We start from the raw sequence: 19,160 nt of genomic DNA, 5'->3' as shown, positions 1-19,160 counted from the left end.
AGAGAGGTGGGCTGAGAAGGTTAAACAGCCTAAACACAGAATAGAGCTTGCCGTGGAATGAAGGAAGAGGTAGAGATGACCAGCTTCACTCCTCAAACTGAGACAGAGTATTAAAGCCTCAGACTCCCCTGTTGCCCTTATCTCATGCTAAGGCAAACTAAGGGAAGCAAGCAAAACCAAGTCTGCAGCACCCCAAATACACACCCACAGAGAGAGAAAGAGAGAGCAAATAAGGCAGCACACATGCCTGGGAAGCAAGGAACATCTGAGCACAAGATGAAAAAGCAAAATGTTAAACAAGTCCTAGAACAAATATAAAGGATACAGTAATAGAGGAGCTGTCAAACTTCAAAACAACAATATTAAAAATGCTAAATGAGCTATTGGGAAGTAAAGGGCAGATAGCAGGTGCAAGATATTAGAAAGGAGATCCAGGAACAGAGACTTCTTCACCAAAGAGATTGAACATATAAAAAGATCACAAAAGAGACGGAATGAAATGCGAACAAGTTTAGAAGCCTCCCTAAATAGAATTAAACTGACAGAATAAAGAATTTCAAATGTAGAGTCTCATTTAAAAGAGAAAATCAAAACAAAGGAAAAAAGAGCAAACTTGCTAAGAAATGTCAGACTCACTTAGAAGAGGAAACTTAAGAATAATCAGGTTCCCAGAAAGTATAGACAAAGAAACAGGAACAGAAACCCTATTCAAAAAATAATAACTGAAAATTTCAACCTACAGAATGAATTAAATATGGATGTCCGGGAAGCAGAGAACACACACAAATTGCTAAACATAAAAAGACCAACATCTAGACACATCGTTGTCAAGCTATCAAAAATAAAAGACAAAGTTATTTAAAAAAATTGCAGCTCCAGCCTACCAGCCTACCATCATCTCCCAGCACACAGGGACCCTCAACAACCCCCCTGACTCTAGTCCCAGCCATCAGCTCCTTAGGAGGAGACAGAGACCCAATTTGCAAACTTGTAGGACCCAGCTATATATCACAGGCCCCTAGCCACACCTGGAAGTGCATCCCACTCAGCAATATAAGGCATCCTCCTATATGAGGAATATTCAGAAATCCTCTGCCCTTCTGGCCATCAGAAACAGGCCCTGTGCCACCACTCCTGGGCAAGGTGACATCCCAACAACTCAGTTTCCTGACTCTGTATCCCCCCCTGCCCTCCCAGCCACCACCATAAAGCTCAGAAGAGCTTTGAGGGAGGCTGTAGCACCACTCAAGGTCCATTAAGTCCCCAGTAGCTGTAGCCACCATCAAGTAAACACCCAAAGCAGTGAGGGAGAAGGACACACACACCACAATGAAAGCAAATAATGTGGTGAAGGAAAAATACAAAGAGCCAAGGAAGCCACCAATATACCACAGAGAGAAAACCAAACTTCAGAACCGAATGACACTGACACAGGAGAACTCTTCTCCCTGTTAGATGAAGTCAAAAGTGCCATAATTAAGAAGGTGAAGAACTTGAACAAAAGACAGGAAAACAAGCCAGAGATAAATGAGAAAAGGCAGAAAAGGGAAAGAATGCTATGTGAAACAATCTTCAAACAGAAGATCAAGACTGAAACTAAGAAAATAGAGGTGAAAAATTCTGGGAAAAGCCATGAAACTAGAATAGACAATATGGAGAACGAAGAGAATGAATCAGTATTCTTTTTTTTTTTTTTTGAATCAGTATTCTTAAGGATACAGATATAAAAGAACCAAGAAAGAAAAGCAAAGAGATATAAAGGAAAAAGAATGAAGAAACACTTCGAGAATTATCTGACTTCATGAGGAAAGGAAATATGAATCACCGGCATCCCAGAAGGAGAAGAGACACAAGGGAGCTGAAAAACTATGCAAGGAAATAATTGAAGAAAACTTTCCAAACTTGGAAGAAGGAAATGAAAACATACAGGAAGCCAAAAGGATTTCAAGCTATCATAATGAAAGGAAAACTACAGCAAGACACATAGTAGTAAAACTTCCAAGAGTCCAAGACAAAGGAAAAATAATGAAGTTGACGAGGGGGAAGAAACCGATAACGTATAAAGGAAAACTGATCAGGATGACATCAGACTTCTCTGAAGAAACACTTGAGCAAGAAGAAAATGGAATGATATATTCAAAACTCCAAGACAAAAACTGCCAGCCAAAAATACTTTATCCTATATGTGGAAAAAATAAGGACCCTCTCAGGCAAACAAAATCTTCAGAAATTCACTACTACTAAACCCCCACTCCAAGAAAGATTACAAGAAGCCTTAGAATCTAAACCAACAGAGGAATGAACAGAAAGAACCAAAGAAGGTACTGCATAGAACCACAAAACGATGAACAAAATGGCAATAACAGACTTCCATGGATCAGTAATCACTCTAGACCTAAGTGGACAAAACTCACCAACAGGAAGACACAGAGTAGCAGGCTGGATTAGAAAATAGAATTCAACCTTCTGCCTCCAGAAACACACCTGAGTTCCAGAGATAAACACAGATTGAAAATAAAGGGTTGGAAAATAATTCCATAAGCAAATGGCCCCCAAAAGAAGACAGGGGCAGCCATACTTATGTCCGATAAAATAGACTTTAAGCTAAAAAAAGGTGACAAGAGACATAGATGGATACTATATAACGATCAAGGGGAAAAAGCAGCAGTAACACTCAACAATAGGGAGCACCAAAACACATTAGACAATTACTATCATCTTTGAAAACAGACGTTGGAGAAAATACAAATGTGGTAGACTTCATACCCTCCTCATACCAAAAGGCAGATAAATGAGACAGAAAATAAACAAGTACACAATAATCCTTAATATAGATCTAGACAACATGGGCCTAATGGACATCTATAGGACACTGTACCCCCCAAAACCTGATTACACATTTTTCTCAGATGCACACAGGATCATTCTCCAAGATTGACCACACACTGGGTCACAAGACAAACATCAACAAGTACATGAAGATCAAAATTGCACCAAGTATCTTCTCTGACCATAGGAGTATCAAACCAGAAATCAGCTACGAAATCTCCATTATGTGAAGACCAAACAACATGCTACTGAAAGACCATTGGATTAATGAGGAAATCAAAGAAGAAATTAAAAAATACCATGAGACAAATGACAATGAGCTCACAACCTCCCAGAGCATATGGAACACAGGAAAACAGTATTAAGAGGAATGTATATAGCAATACAGGCCTCTATCAAGAAACAAGGAAAAAAAAAAAAACAAGAATAAACAATCTAATTTCCCATCTGGAAGAACTAGGAAAAGAACAACAACAAAACCCAAAACCCAGTAGGAGAAAGAAAATAATAATTAAAGCAGAAATAAATGAAATAGAAATAAAAAATATAATCCAAAAGATCATAAGCTGGTTCTCTGAAAAAAATAAAATAGACAAACCTCTGACCAGGCTCACAAAAAGAGAGTGAGAAAACTCAAATAAATCCAGAGGATAATTAGATTACTATGAACAAGTTCAACAATCTAGACAAGACAGACAAATTCCTTGAATTACACAATCACCCAAAGCTGAATAAAGAATAGAAAACTTGAACAAACCAATTACAAACAGTGAAATTGAAACAATAATCAAAACCCTCCCAAAAAAAACAAGAGCCCAGGATCAGAGAGTTTCACAAGTGAGTTCTGCCAAACATTCAAAGATGAACTAATACCTATGCTGCAAATGCTTTCAAAAAAATTGAGAAAGATGGAACACCACCAAATACATTTTACAAAGCCAACATCACAATAACACCGAAACCAAACAAAGACAACACACAAAATGAAAATGACAGACCAATCTCCTTAATGAACATGGATGCTAAAATGCTCAGTAAATATTGGCAAATCAAATCCAACAATGCATCGAAAGGATTATGTACCCTGACCAAGTAGGATTTATTCCAGGGATAGAAGGATGGTTCAACATCCAAAAGTCAATTAACATAATTCACCACATCAACAAACAGAAAAATAAAAACCATATGATCATATCAATAGATGCTGAGAAAGCATCTGATAAAATTCAACATCCATTTATGACGGTAGCCATTGAAAAACTTAGGATAAAAGGGACATATGTTAACATAATAAAACATATATGACAAACCCACAGCTAAACTCATTCTCAATGGTAGAAAACCGAAAGCCTTCCTATTAAGATCTGGAATGAGACTAGGATGTCCGCTCTAACCAATACTTTTCAGTGTAATACTGGAGGTCCTAGCTAGAGCAATTAGGCAAGAGAAAGACATAAAAGGAATCCAAATTGGAAATGAAGAAGTAAAACTATCATTGTTTACATATGATATATATATATATATATATATATAAAATATAGAGAACCCTAATAAAATCCAAGGAAAATTTAATTAAAATAAGCCAGTTTAGTAAAATAGCAGGTGACAAAATCAATACAAAAAAAAATGAGTAGCCTTCCTACATACAAAAAAAAAGTCTAAATTAAGAAAACCATGCAGGGCCTCCCCGGTGGTGCAGCGGTTGAGCACTGGGTTGCGAAGCTGCTCGCAGCCTCTGCAGCGCAAGTTCGATCCCCGGCTGCTCCCCGGCCACCGGAGGAGGGTCCCACATGGCCGCTGCTCCCCTCAGCGGTGTACTTCGGTCCTTCTGCCTGCTCTGCTCCCCGCTCTGGCTCTGGTGAATTCTCTCACCCTCCCGCGCTTCTGACTGTACCCAGTGCTTGTATAAATAAATAAATTAAAAAAAAGAAAAAAGTGTGGTACTAGAACAAACACGGAAACACAGACCAGTACAGTGGAGTAGAAAGCCCAGAGATGAGCCCATACAGATGGGGACAGTTAATATTTGACAAAGGAGCTACGGTCATCCACATATGGAGAAAAGACAGCCTCTTCAGTAACTAGTTTTGGGAAACATGGGTGGCCCCTTGCAAAAAACTGAAACAAGAGCCATACTTAACTCCCTACAGAATAATCAAAATGGATTAAAGTTCTGGATATAAGAACCGAAACCATAAAGTAATTGAGGACTCGCTACAGGATGACGCGTACCACAAGTGTGACAGGGCTAAGCAGGGGGTTGGGTGGGACATGGTGTGTGGCACAGTGAGAAGCCTGCACACACTCATTGTTTATGGCCTTGTCTGCTCTGAGTTCATTTTCCAGCCCAAGGACATGTCTGGAGGAGTGTGAGGATCAGGAGCTGACCAGGCTCAGCACGCTGGACATGCTTGTGTCCTGGAGTGCAATATCAAAAGCCAGCTGGAAATGAGATGTTAGGCAGTTTCTTTAGGGAGTTAAGCCCTTGCTTCCAGATTGCAGCTGACTAAAGTGCACCTTAAAGATTCCATTCCTGCCTCTGCTTTATTTGGCATCTGGTGGTGACGGGCAGTCCAAGCTCTGGCCTTCCCGTTACAGATGTATTGGGAAACCAAAGCAAATGTAAACATGGGACTACATCAAACTCAAAAGCTTTTGTACCTCCAAAGAAACCATCACAAAACTAAAATGGGAAGCTACAGAATGGGAAAACACATTGATACGTCACACATCTGACAAGGGGCTAGACTCCAGAATTTACAAAGTTGTTATACAATCCAACCACAAAGAATCCAATCAAAGCAGAGGCAAAGGACCGAACAGACACTTTTCTAAATATGACATACAGGTGGCCAACAGACATATGAAATACTGTCAATGTCATTTACTATAAGCAAATGCAAATTAAAACCACACAGACACCACATCGCCCCTGTGAAACCACCCATATATAAAATGACGGAATTAACAAATGTTAGCCTGGTGGAGGTGGATAAAGGAACTCTCACCCACTGGGGTTGGAAATGAAGTTGGCACAGCCTCTGTGAAAACCAGCATGGAGATTTCTTAAGAAAATAAAAATGGAAATTCCGTACAATCTGATAATACCGCGATTTCGTATTTGCCCAAACAATATGAAAGTGTTAATATGAAAAGATTCATCTAGGCCTGTGTATATGGCAGTGGCACCGTCCACAATTGCCAAGTCATGGAACCACCCAGGTGCCCTTCAACAGACGAATGGACAAATAAATCATGGGCTACTCAGTGGAGTACTACACAGCTGTGAAGATGAACTAGTGGCATGTGGGACAAAATGGATGGACCTGGAGGTGACTATGTTAAGTGAAATATGTCTAAATATTTTCACTCATCTGTTTCACTCATCTGTGGAATAGAAATAACAAAATACATACACAGGCAAAATACAGTAGGAATAAATCTTGAAGTTAGTGAAAGAATATAATGGTCACCAGAGGAAAGGGGGGATGGAGAGAGATGGGGGATGGGCACAGGTGGCTTGGTGGAGGGTAAGTAGAACATGCACACATATGGAAGAGCAAAACTGTAACCCCAAAATTAAAATAAAAATTACTTATTCTAATGTTTTGTTTTCAGAGCAATCACACACATACACAAATTCAACTTTAAAATTGGGTTTGTCATGGAGCTAAAAATAAAAAGGTACAAGTCAAAAAATTGGACTCAATAGTTGCCAACAAAAATTTATCATCAAGATGGGCCTTAATAAATGATAGAAACTAATAATTTTGGGGGCCTCCCTGGTGGCGCAAGAGGTTAAGCAAAGTACTATGAGGCTATCCACAGCTTCTGCAGCATGAATCCGGCCAGGGAGCTACCCACATGGCGCAGCAGACCTCTCCTGTCTCGCCCGCTGCTCCCCTGAGCAGTGTATCTCAGTCAGTCTGCTTGTTCTGTTCCCCACTCTGTCTCTGGTGAATCCTCTCACCACCACCCCGCACCTCTGGTCTGTACCCCAGTTCTTATATCGATAAATAAATCTTTACAAAAAAAGAAACTAATAATTTTGAATGCCAATGCCAATTTTAAAAAGGACTTTTCTTCTTTTCCAGCTGTAACAAGGGTGGTTCCCTGTTGTGTGGTTAGAGTTTTACTAAGTATTCTGATTTCTCGTGACAAGATATTTATTTGCATAAATCCAGAAGATTCTCTGTTTTTTCACAGCTTTCTCTGGAATCCTGTTTTCAGGAACCAGACTGATCTCAGGGCAACAATGTGAACAGTCTGGGAATTCTTAAGGTGGGTTTTAAAGAAAGTCACCCCTTGGCAGGCCCAGACGCCCAGGACATCCTGGGAACCTTGACTAGAGAGCAGGTTACCCAAAGAGGCAGGTGTGGGTGGGGCCCTGGCATGGTCCTGAGCCCTCCCAGCCTGTCCTTTGGGGGGTTCTTGGTCTGGGGTTTCTATCAAGCACTGTATCATTTTGTGGACCTCAAAGTCTTATTTGTCTCCTTAAACATTTTTGAGGTTTTGTTTTTTTAAAACCTGTAATCTACTGTAGATCCTAAAATTTTCATACAATTTTGACAATATTTCTCAGTTTTTTCCTCCCTAATCTTTTTGACTAAGATTGATTAAAAAACCCCACAACTAGAACTGCTGTTCTGAAACACCCACTGGAAAAGAACCAGCTCCTGTACATGAACAATCCTCTAGGCTAACTGCTGTTCTCGGAAGACCTAACAACACAGAGACCACCAGCAGCCTGTAGGGCCTGTTGTGTGAAGACATCTCAAGTCTGACATCTAGAATCATCTCTTCCACTGACAACCCTCAGGACTTGGGCTTTGCTTCAGTCTTTAACCTTTATTTCTCTTTTATTTCCATAGAAACCTAAGATTAGCTTTGGAACCCATGTATATGAGGGTCCTCCCCACCCCCCCGAAATACCACACTGCAGCTTCACCAGAGTGTCTTCTCAGGGCTACGAACTGGTCTCATGAAATAACTGAATTGCAGCCAAAGCCAAATGGTCACCCTGTCACCACACACACACACACACACACACACACCCCTGCACACACCCCATACACACATACACACCCCAGCCCTGCACACACACCCCTGCATACACACACAGCCCTACCCAGCCCTATGCACACACACACACCCCTACACACACCCTTGCACATACCCCCACAAACACCACACACACCCATCCACATCCCCACCCCAGTTACCTGGTTTTCTCTCAGCCGCACACTTACATGTGCAGCAGCAACGGCAGCCCCTAGCTCCTGGCCCTGGACACATCTGATGACCAGTTCCTTCTGATTGGTTTAAACTGGGGGTGGGGGGTGCATGTCAAAGCTGGAGGCTGCGTACTGGTTAAACCTGGAACCCTGAACCCCCTGGAAATCAAATACAAGAGACAGGGAAAGGCCCCCCCCCCCGGGTCATCCCGTCCCCCAAGAGCTGTGAAAAGACCGGCTGTAGCTCTTAGACTCACGAGTCACGTGTTTTGAAGTTCCCCTTCAAAAGGAGAACTCCAGCAACGACACCCACAAACCACTGGACAGGCCAAGCTCCCCTTCTGACAGCTCTGACAGCTTAGCCCCAAGATCTGGACGGAGCAGGGCTCTCGCTCCCACGGCTCTTCGCGCACCAGCACTCACAGAGCTCCCAGAACACCCAACACTGGCGGGGGGAGTCCCGGGGCTCCACATGCCACCTGGTCCAAGGTGACCAGGGCGTGGAGGACTTGAGCGGAGCTGGGTAGAGGGGCCCATACTGGAAACCCCACTCACACTGTACACCCAGAGGCGGCGCTGAGCTGTTACACTGGGACTGCCCTGCAGTGCTCGCTCTTTGGGGTGTGCAAGCAAAACCCAGGTCAGCTTGGAATCTGGGCCAGTGGGCCTGGGCTGGACACCCACACTAGCTTATCCAGGCTATGCCCAATGGCACAGCCGCTGACCCAGGGCTTCTAGGGGTTACACCTGCCTGGGCACCTGGTCAATTTAGTATACCTGTTAGTGCAAGATGGAGGGACAGAGTCTACTGCGATGACAACATTAGGACCTGGGGTGATGCCACTGTCAATGGCACAGAAGCACATGTCACCTGCCTTTTTTGTCAGGAGCTTGTGATAAAGTTCTCAGGAGAAATCAAAACCAAACCTTTGAGAATTAACACCACACAGATAACGCATTTTTCCTTTTAATCTGTGAGGTACACACACCCCCCCACAAAAAAAAATTCTAGATTTTAGCCTAACAGGCAAGCCATGGATTATCTGGGGCCAAGGAGGGAAACATTTGCAGGACAGCCGATTAATGGCGCACCCCAATAAAAGACTTGTCAGCTCCACTACAGAGGTTGGAGAACTAGGGAGACACCCAGTGTTCTAAGCAAGGACACCTGGGATGCCCTGGTTTGTTTCAGGATTGGGGGGCTCCTCTTCCCTGCCTTACTACTGGGTGGAGGGTCCCCTCGGGTGTCAGGCATCGGCAGGCAGCAACAGTCACACAACAGCTGCAGACAGCCTGACATTATGGCTATGGGTGTGAGTTCTAGCCCTGACTCTCGGGGATCCTAGAAAACCTTCAAACAGGCAGCTAGAGAGCTTCACCCATCAAGACAGGCAAGGCCTGCACCCACCTCAGTAGGAAGTAGCTGCAGGAGACAGAGACTGCCGTCCCTCGCCCCTTTAAGAATAAAGAGGATGAAAGATCTCTTGGGGGGGGGGGTTAGGGAGTGAGACAGGAAGGGTCCTGATGAGAACGGGACTCAAGAACACATGCTGCTGTCCCCAGGGCTGGCGAGCAAGAGGCTACAACTCCTGGCGACTCCAGGCCTGCTGCCACAAATCCCCTTGGCCTGCTGTCTTTATGGCTCATTTCCCCACCTGAGCCACGTCTCCAGCTTATCTAGTTGGCTGCTGCAGGAAGAAAGGGAGTTGCAGACCCAGAAGAATCACACACCTTGAGAGCAGACGGGTCACAGAGCTGCCCTGTGGGCCCCCAGCCAGGACAACAGATGGACTTAGCCCAGCCCACTCTCCTCACCCCGCGGGCCAGTAAGGTTTCATTCCTTTGTTCTCATATCCCAGCCCTGAAACCTATACAGACCCCTACCCACCCCACCCCAATTCCTGAGCCCCCTCACATGCCTAGAGGGTGCCCCTAAGCGCCTGTTCGTTCACTGGTCAGTCCACGTTTGCTCCCTGCCTGCCCTCACGCTGTCTGTGGACACTTCTTCTCAGTCCTGACCGGAGGGTCTCAAGAGCCCTTTCCCTGGCCTGGGGCGGGCCCCTCAGTCCATCCCTCCATTCCCAGCAGGCGGAGCAGGACAGCTGCTTGTTCTCTCCCAGCTTCTCCCATAGATGAGCTGGTCAAGTCTTCACTGTGGCCCTTCTGGGCAGACAGCAGTGTGCCCATTTGACAGGGCAGATGCAAATCCCAGGTGACAGAGCTGTCAGCCTGGCTGAGGGCAGGCCATGCCCACGCACTCGCCATGAAACCTGGAAGAGCCAGTGGCTTAGGAAGCAGGCGGCGACTGGGAGAGATTTGTCAGGGACACATAGGGCGCACCCAGTGGCCATCTCACAGTTAATATTAGCTAGTTAATAAGACACTAGTGTCAGAAGCTGGCTGACCTCCAACTCACCTGCCCATGCAGGAGCAGCTCACAGAACTCCAGTAGGACTCACGGCAGTCACTTCATGGACTCGCATATGTCCCCAATGGTGGCCACACCTTCATGATGGCTGGGATCCAGGTGGGGGTGGGGTTGGGGGAGCCAGGCTGCAGGGAGAGGGGAGAATGGGGTTAGCCAAGCCTTCTGCCTATATCTGCATGATGTCCACCAGGGGGCGCCATGAGATAGCGAATGCCCACACACTGCTCAGTCCACAAATTCCTTCACTCTGGGCTCATCCAGCTGGTTGGTCCACAAATATTTACTAAACACCTACTATATGTCCGAAATTCCTCTGCCCTCAACAGACACAAATACAAATTATTAAGTGTATAACTCCACATGCTATAAACGACCAGATCCATGCTATAAACGACCAGAGCAGCAGGGAGAGGGACTATCAAGTGGTCTTCATGGAGAATGAAGACCAGGGAAGAGCTGCTGCTGGAGGGAAAAGTGAAAGAGGCCAAGGCAAGCAGCACGTGGCGGGGAATCGTGGGTATGTGACAATACATCCACTACAGGTTTTAGTCTCATACACCAATGCAGAATTGGAGCTGTTTAAAATCAGGGAATCCTGGGGTTGGAAGAGCTGCAAAAGTCACACGGCTCAGCCTGCTGGGATGGTAGCAGACACAGAGGGGGCCCCGTGCACACATCTGCCAAGGAGCCCCAGCTGGCTGACGCAAGATGCACCTCAAGTAGATTTCTTAAATATGGGCTACTAGTCTTCCCCAAAGCCCAGGAGCACAGCTGGCAGATGTGGCTGAAAGAGCCAGACCAACAACAATCCCCAATCCTGCGCTGGCACCTAGTGGCTTCCCACTAGGTGATATGGGCAAGCACCTTCACCTCCCTATGCCGCCTCAGTTTCCTCTTTTGTAAAGGGACACAGTGACAGTTCTGTTTCCTGCAGCCACTGGAGGATTACAGAGGAGGAGCCACAAGGACTGACTGGGACGTCTGTTTGGCAGTCGGGAACAGTCATGACTATTATGGGCTGGGCTGCGGAGGGCTTGCAACTAGACCCGGCAGAGGGGAAGTTGGACTCGGTTCCACCTTGTCTGCCCTTTTTTGGGATCTCTGGACTAACACGGTGTTCTTGGTGAGGATGGTCTTGCAGGATGGTTATTTAAAACCAAATACAAACCTGCCCAACTCAACAAAAACAAGTCCATTTATAACAAGTCCCACTGGGGCAAACTTTTGCCATCTCCCCCCCAGCCTGGGTTTGGAAGACTGCAGCGGGTGTCTGGAAGCCCCAGGGTCTTGTGGGTCCCCCCACCCAGGGACTCCAACTGCCCGAGAGGGTGGGGGTGACCACACAGGTGCTCACAGAGGGTGACTGACTGTGGCCATCCTGGGCAGAGGCTCAGATCTGGCACCCCCTACCCCCGGCACTGTTCAGACACCCCGATCAGCTGGGCACATCAGTCCGGGAGAGATTTCAACTAGAAAGGCTGAGCCTGCCTCCCTGGGCCCATTCCTGTTGAACGAAACCATTTCCCCTAGATACATGCTCACCCAGAGCAGCCTTGACATGATTTTTTTTTAATTTATAGCAAAATTCACATAGCATTAAAACTATTTTGAGCAATTTAGTGGCATTGAGTGCCTCCACAGTGCTGTACAGCCACCTCCTCCTAGTACCCAAGCGTCCCCCTAACACGTCTGCAGTCACTCTGACCCCTCTCCCATTACCCAGAGGAGGCAGGTCCTCCCCTTAGCCCAGAGGCCCAGGGCCCTCAGCGCAGCACTCAAGCCTGCTGGATGCTGTCACCAGGAGCTGGCACCACTGCCCCCATGCTGTGGGGGTGAAAGGATAGCCGTCTTCTCATCACCTCTGCACATCTAAGGCACACCTGGGGTTTTGGGCTCCGCCAAGCCCTGGGAGATGGGGGGCAGAGTCAGCCGGAAAGGGATAGGGTCAGGGGACACTGCCCGTGTCCTAGGGCTCTCAGGCGAGAACAGTTCAGGGAGGTAAGGGTGACCTTCCAGTGAGTTCCATCTAAACCCATACTGTGTAAGCACCAAAGCCAGGCAGACAAAGTCTCTGAGGGAGACCCCCAGGCCCATCCGCAGGCTGAGGTCCCCCACCAGCTGCTGCCCCACTTCCCTGCTCAGCTCCATGTAGACACTGACCACCCCTCCGCGAAGGAGGCCGAGCCCCAGTGAGAGCAGAACAGCACCGGGAGCAGAGCTGGCCCTTGAACATGGGCGTGCCCAGCTTGCACTGACACCTGTTGAGTCTCTCTGCTCCTCAAAGCCTGGACTCCCGGGCCCCAGGTGGGCGTGCTTGTGCCTGCGCACGTGCATTTGTGTGCTGGGGGAGGGGAAGTGCTGGAACAAAGAGCTACACACTGGGTTCTGCAGACAGCAGAACTTAAGCTCTGGAGGCCAGGAGGCTGAGGTCACCGTGCTGCAATGCCACGCCCTGTGGCAGCTGCAGGGCCAGCTCCTTCTTGCCTCTCCTAACTCCTGGGAGTCCCTGGCCTGGACACATCGCTCGCTGCACTTTGCCTCCAACCTCACGTGGCCTCTCCCGGGTCTCACATAAACACCCAGTCTCTGGCGGGGGCCTGCAGACTCCAGCCTGCCCTCATATTGGCTCCATCACACCTGCAAAGACTATGTTCAAATAGGCCCACTCTCTGGAGGACACTATTCACCCTGGTAGAGGTAGTCAGCATGATGGGCACCCCTGACCCTGCACAAGAAAGGCTGGATGAGGCAAAAGTCCCTCCAGCTTTGGGGGGCACTACCAAGGAGAGCTGGAGGACCCTGGACTGGCCCTCTCCTCCCAGCTGGAAGTCCTGCTTGTCTCCTTCGCAGGAGCAGCACCCTGAGGTCAGAACCAGAACTTCCGTGCCTGGCCAGGGCTGGATTGGGCCCTGGGCTTCTTTCTGGGGATGGAGCCCCAAGTTTCAGCTGCAATCGGCAAATGCGCCTGGCCCTGGGGGAGGCAAGGCCAGAGTTCACCGCAGAAAGAAACCCAGGCCTTTGGAACTGCAGTAGTGCTTGACCTTGACATCAGGACCAGGGGGTGACCTCCCAGGCCGCAGTAGAGACCCGCAGCCACCGCTAGCCGGGCCAGGCCTCTGGGCAGCACCGGAGTCAAGTCTTGGTTTCCAGGAGGCTGGTGCGGGGTCGGGGTGTGAGGGCTTGAGTGATCCAACTGCCTCAAATAGTTGGCCTCCCTGAGAGGTGCAGTGACCAGCCTGAGGCCACACAGTGAGGAGTGGAGGGTGTCAGGTCCAGGGCCTGCCTCTGGGTTATGGAGCACAGGGGAGCCTCCTACCACTCCCCCCAAGGGCACCTATGGGGCAGGTTTTGTCCGAACTCCGGGTTGATTTTCTAGTTGGTTTTATGGTGGCGGGCGATACAGGAGCCTGGCCTGTGGGGTCACCTGATGTTCAGGAAAAGGGGAAAAAGAAGTAACATCGATTAGGCACCTGCTGTGGGCCCCCATTTCAACCACACACCCACATCCTACCCGCACTGCGAGATGTGAGGGGTGCGGCAGCGGGGGGAGGGGGAGCGGCCATGTTTGTCTCACCTGTAAGCAGGAGGCTTGGTGGCTTGGAGCCATCCGCTCAGGCCTGGCGGGAGGGTGGGGCGCCTCACAGAGCCTCGGCGCCTTCCTCTGTAAAAGGGGACAGCACCCCCAGTCACAGGCGGTCGCGTGGGTTCCACAGCGCACGGGCACATAGTGTTGTTTCCAATTCCCTCGCCTACTGCAGCAAAGCCCCACAGACAGCAGCTTAAACAGCAGGATTTACCTCCGGGCTGGAGGTCTGAGGTCCAACAGGGGAGCCCATGGGGTAACACCGCGGGGGCGTCCCTGCTCTGCCTTCCCAGCGTCCTGCCCGCGCGCCCTGCCTCGCTCTGTAAAGGCCGCGCTCGGCCTCGCGTGCGCTTCGAGGAGCCCCACCTGGGCAGGCCCGTGGCTCCAGGTATCACACCTGCGCACTCCGCGCCGCGGACGCGCCTGCGCACAGGCCCAACCCTCCCACCGGGTGTCTGGGCCTCCATTTTGGAATAAGAGTCTACCGAGCAGTCCGTGCCGGGGCCATTTTCCTGAGCCTCCTCAAAGAGGCTCTGTCTTCCCGGGGAGCCGGGGCAGGGCCGCCAGATCAGCTCCACAAGGCAATTTCCACAGCACCAGGCCCTTCGCTTCCCGCGCCCCCTCCCGCAGCTGCCCAACCCCAGCCCGGCAGGGCTGCGCGGGGAAGGCCCGGCAGATGCGGTGGTGTTTCCTTCTGTTTGTTTGCTCTTCCCTGCCAGGCGCGCTGGGGCGGGGTGTCCCCCCACACAGGCCAAGGGGACCCGGCTTGGGACACCATTATCCACTCGGGAACAGGCCCGAGGTATCAGGCCATCCAGGCCTACACCCTGCCTGGCTCCCCCCACTGCCTTCCAAGGGGTGCTCTGTGGCCCCCCCAGCCCTGTGCTCCAGGGCAGGGTCCTGGAGCCTCACACCAGCCTCTGCGTCCGTCCGTATTCACCCACAAAGTGCCTGTTTGCAGGGGGGCTCCGACTACATTTCCCAGACTCCCCTGCGGCACTGTTGCCACGTGACTCCGGCCGAGGTTGCGGGCAGAAGTCACATGACCTACTTAAAGTCCTCCCAGGGCTCCGCTGTCTTTCCCACCCACCAGGTGGAAGGCAGGTCTTGGGCAGGAAAGGTCGCCACCAGCTGTATGTAGGCTCTTGAGTGAAAACAGGACTTCCCTTGCGTAAAAGCGCCGGGATGTGGTGATGGGCTTGCTACAGCAGCTCAGGAGCCGTTAACTGGCAGGTTTCTGCAAACTGGGGCATCGGGGTTCAGTTCCACTCCAGGTTAAAAGTGATTCCTCTCCCAGAAAGAACTAAAAATGCAAAATAAAGAGGAGGCTGCAGTTGCAGCAGAAGAGACCAATAACGTGTGCCTATAACTGTGTACCTGGAACAGCATGCGCCTGGAACAGCATGAGCCTGGAACAGCATGCATCTGGAACAGCATGCGCCTGGAACAAGTTTCCTGGATGCTATTTTGACAGCTCCCCGGTGTGGATGTTCTGTGGCTCCCAGATAAGGACCACTTTGCTCATTCCCTCTGGAACTCCCCCATCTGCCCATGAGCTCTCCAACCTGCCCCTCCAGCCACAGGCCTTTGCCCCCTGGGCATACCCACAATATAGCCATGGATGTTTAGGGGAATTACTTTGGGCCCCTGGCCCTAGCAACCCTCCTCCGTTTCTACTTTGCCACTCAGGGCCCTGTTAAGGTATGTGCCAAGTTGTGGGGTGTGGGCCTGTTTAGGCCTGCTTCTTTCTCTACATTCTAGGGGCTCTGAGCCCTGACCATGGATTTAATGGGAGGCTGGGGCCACAGAGTGAGGTTCTGGGCAGCAGGAGAGGAGAGGTGGGGTGTCCCTTCTTTGGTTCCAGCAGTACCTTTGCTGGCTGCTTGTCGTCTGTGTGGCTCCGGCTTCCTGTCACCCCAGTCCCTGCCCTTCTCCTCTGTCCCCGGAGTTCCAGAATTGGAGACAACTTTTCTGTCTGGCTTCTCGGCTATTCCAGCACCTGTATAGCCAATGTCCTGTGTTCATTCCCTTGGGCGAGATGCTCAGGGGGCCTCCAGTTTCCTGGGCTGGGCCCCACGGCTCCTTCTCCGGCCCACAGTCAGGTCCTCTGCCTCAGGTCATCTTTCCATTGGGCAGAAGCTTCTAGGTGTCCATCACTCTCCCACCTTCTGCCCGCTCCCCCCCTTTGTGCCGCTCTCCCTTGGGTCACCCACTCACACAGAGCTCTGTCCAAACCCCTTCCCCCACCCCCACTGAGCATATCCTGTGTGAAACCAGCTCTGTGGCTTCCCCCGCATTTACACACACTTGAGAGCCAGCTTTCCAGAACTCCTCACCAAAGTTTTAACAGCAGGCCCTCAAAAGACATTATTTTGAGGCTCAAAGGAGGGTGCTGAGCTGCATTTCATGGTCAGTTGTGAGAACAGAGGGGTGCTGATGGGGGCGCCTCCAAAGAAAAACCCAGACCTGCCTCACGGCCTTTTTCTCTGGAGAAGTGAAGCAGGCGGCCAGCAAGGGGCAGAGTGCTCAGGGGAGTGGATGTGGTTGCCGAGGCCCCTGGATGTCGTTCTCTGCCTGTTCCTCTAGAAGGACAAAAGATACTTATCATGGAAAAGAACAGGGGGCGCCAGGGCGAGAAGAAGACTTGAGTCCACACCACACCTCTGGCACAGCTGTGCTGGCAAAGGGTCTTACTTTCCTGGAAGCAAAGGAGGCAAAACAGATAAGTCTCTTGCTTGAGACTAGATTTGGAGGAAGCCCCAAGTCTGAGGAGCCTCCCACGTCTGTGATAAACATTTGCCGTCTCAAGCAGAAACGGGCCATTGCCTGACAGGCTGCAAGGCGGCCCAACGCCCTGCTTCCGCTGGCTGGGCCTTATCAGTAGGGAGGAGGCTTGCTGTCCTCCCATCTCCCCTGTCTGTCGTCTGTCTGTCTGAACACAAACCACACACACACACTCATCACTCATGGAAGCCCCCTCCAGGAAGGTTCAGGGAAACTAATCGGATCCCTCCAACTCCCCATGCTCAGCCTCTGAAGTTGGTCCACCGACTCTCAGGTCAGCCAGGCCTTCCTGTCTGTCTGGTGTCTCCTGCAGAGTGGGGCTCGCTGGCATGGCGCCTGGGGTTGGTCCCGTGGGCCGTGTCCACCAGGGCAAGTGGGGCGTCTGGGCTGTTTCAGCAGGGCTGAGGCTCTGCCTGCAATGGGGGCTTACACTCAGGCCCAGGCAGGCTGCCGTTCCCCGGATGGCCACTAGAAGGCGCTGCCCATGCACACTCCAGCCCCCTGCGGAATCCTTCCCTAGCTCACCAGGGCTCCTCTTGAATGTCCCCGACGTCCGGCCATTGACTTTCCCAGCTGCGTCTCACCCCCTGTGCTCTCTGCCGCAGCAATGACGGCTCTCTCACGGTTCTTGCAAGGGAGACACTTCTCAGGCGGCTACTCTGCTCCTTCATCCAGAGATGCCCTGGCCTTCCAGACGTTTTATCTTCAACGTCAGCCCTCCTGCCATGGGAGGCCTTCCACACCCCCCACAAGGCCCAGGGATGACTTGGGGAAGCAGGACCCCGGAGGAGATGATGGGACATACCATAACCCGTTCATTTCACCCAGGCGGTTTTCATGGACCTTAAGAGGGTGGCAGGCAGCACAAATTCATGTCTAAATAAGCCAATAAGGACTCTTCAGCCTCAAATCAGCAGGTGCTGTTTCTTGGGGTGAGGGGCCCCTCATTTCCTTTTTAGGGTACAGGTGACCAGCATCTTGCCGGGGTCACTTACATCAAAGGAAATATGGCAGCTCACCTGCTTGGTGGGCTCTGTCTACACCCCCACAGTGCAGGCCCACCTGATGACAGAGTAGAACACTCTAGAACCTCCCTGTCTCCTGGGTGGGGAGGCAGGACATTCTGGAAAGTGCCCCCAGGTGCTGTGTTCAAGAAAAGCAGAGCAGGGCTGGAAGCAGCCTCACCCCGTGCAGCTCTAAGCCCCATTCCCCTCTGTGGTTCCAGGGACGCCCCTCCCCAGGCTCCTGCCTGGGTCCTGCACTTTGCTGACTGTGCTGTCTGGAGGCGACGTTAGTGGTGTCCTCACCCTGCTGGCACCCAGCCTCCCGCAGGGCTTCTGGGTCAAGGTGTCTGTGAGCCGGCTAGACTGAAAGAAACTATTGCTGGGGGGCCCCCAGGGGACGGTCCATCTTATCAAGTCACCTGGTGCCTACCAGCTTAGAACCCAGTCCTGCCATCCTGCATGCCAATACATTCAGGACACACAGACAAAGGCAGACACACACGGACGCACCCCCAGTACCTGGGATGTGCCTGGCACACTGCTGGCACTCAGTAAATACCTACTTAGTGAATGAATCCATGAACGCATCCTTCAGTAAATAAGTACTGAATCAGCACCGTGCTCCTGGTGCCAGGTGCTAGGGAAGCTCTGAAATACACAACGTCTTATTAGGTCAGGACCTGCAGGCGCACCCCTAGGCGAGGATCTGCAGGCCAGCACCCGGGTGGGGACGCCCAGGCTGATCCAATGTTATTTTTCCAACACATGCCACATGACGTCCAAGAGGCACATGTGATCACTTGGGGAGGGAAAAGCATTTTAACATGTTTGCCCCAGATGTGGAGGAAGGGAGAGAGGATTAGTTACCTGGTTGCCTCTGTTAGCCCCGCGGGCCTCAGATTCCCCCTTTAAGTGTGTGATGACCCAGGGGCTGCTAGGCTGGCTGTGACCTTCCAGGGGACACGTTCTTATAATTCTGCCTGGCCCCAGCCCCCCAGGCTCCCCGGTACCAGACTCCTTTCAGGTTGGCTTTGGGGCCAGGCCACAGGACTAATGTAACCCAGGTAGGGGTGGGGTGGACTTCAAGCACGATCAAGACCAAGTGCCAGCCTCTGGCCGAGCCCAAAATCTGCCCTGCTGGCTTCTGGTTATTGAGAGGTGAGCTGCGGGCAGGAAATCTCTTATAGGTGGGTCAAAGGCTGCTAAAAAGAGGCCAGAGCTGGGGTCACTAAATGCTCACTGGGATGAAAAGCACAAGCTGAACAAGCAACAGGCAGGAAGAGCGCTGGCCATTTGGG

The sequence above is a fragment of the Talpa occidentalis genome, unplaced genomic scaffold (genome assembly GCF_014898055.3).
Source record: "Talpa occidentalis isolate TD23 unplaced genomic scaffold, MPIMG_talOcc4v2.1 talOcc4.17, whole genome shotgun sequence".
NCBI lineage: Eukaryota > Metazoa > Chordata > Mammalia > Eulipotyphla > Talpidae > Talpa > Talpa occidentalis.
Note: the sequence above shows the minus strand (reverse complement) of the source record.